This window comes from Nerophis ophidion, linkage group LG09, assembly GCF_033978795.1.
Source record: "Nerophis ophidion isolate RoL-2023_Sa linkage group LG09, RoL_Noph_v1.0, whole genome shotgun sequence".
In the NCBI taxonomy this organism is placed as follows: domain Eukaryota; kingdom Metazoa; phylum Chordata; class Actinopteri; order Syngnathiformes; family Syngnathidae; genus Nerophis; species Nerophis ophidion.
Window position 1 is genome coordinate 48,052,226 of NC_084619.1, and position 1,117 is coordinate 48,053,342.

Here is a 1,117-nt window from a genome sequence, read left to right on the forward strand (position 1 = left end):
GGATGTACAGTGGGGCTAAAAAGTATTTAGTCAGCCACCGATTGTGCAAGTTCTCCCACTTAAAATGATGACAGAGGTCTGTAATTTTCATCATAGGTACACTTCAACTGTGAGAGACAGAATGTGGGGAAAAAAATACAGGATATCACATTATAGGAATTTTAAACAATTTATGTGTAAATTATGGTGGAAAATAAGTATTTGGTCAACCATTCAAAGCTCTCACTGATTGAAGGAGGTTCTGGCTCCAAATCTCACGATACATGGCCCCATTCATTCTTTCCTTAACACCGATTAACCGTCCTGTCCCCTTAGCAGAAAAACAGCCACAAAGCATGATGTTTCCACCCCCATGCTTCACAGTAGGTATGGTGTTCTTGGGATGCAACTCAGTCTTCTTCTTCCTCCAAACACGACGAGTTGAGTTTATACCAAAAAGTTATATTTTGGTTTCATCTGACCACATGACATTCTCCCAATCCTCTGCTGTATCATCCATTTATCCATTTTGGTATAAACTCAACTGAGTGGCATCCCAAGAACACCCAACCTACTGTGAAGCATGGGGGTGGAAACATCATGCTTTGGGGCTGTTTTTCTGCTAAGGGGACAGGACGACTGATCCTTGTTTTGGAAAGAATGAACGGGGCCATGTATCGTGACATTTTGAGCCAATACCTCCTTCCATCAGTGAGAGCTTTCCATGGTTGACCAAATACTTATTTTCCCCCATAATTTAAAAATAAATTCTTTAAAATTCCTACAATGTGAATTTCTGGATTTTTTTTTCACATTCAGTCCCTCACAGTTGAAGTGTACCTCTGATGAAAATTACAGACCTCTGTCATTGATTTAAGTGTGAGAACTTGCACAATCGGTGGCCGACTAAATACTTTTTTGCCCCACTGTAACTGGCACTTAGCTGGCTACTATAAAAGTTACAAATATAGCAAACATTGTAGAGAAATGTTCCAACCTTCTTTGTGGTCTAATAATTTTGGACTTTCACTGTATGTCAACATTGACTTATGACACTTTTTTTTTTTTAGAATGAACAAAACCAGGACTTGATGAGTTGTTCGACATGGAATGTATGATGTGATTTGAGGGCTGCAGA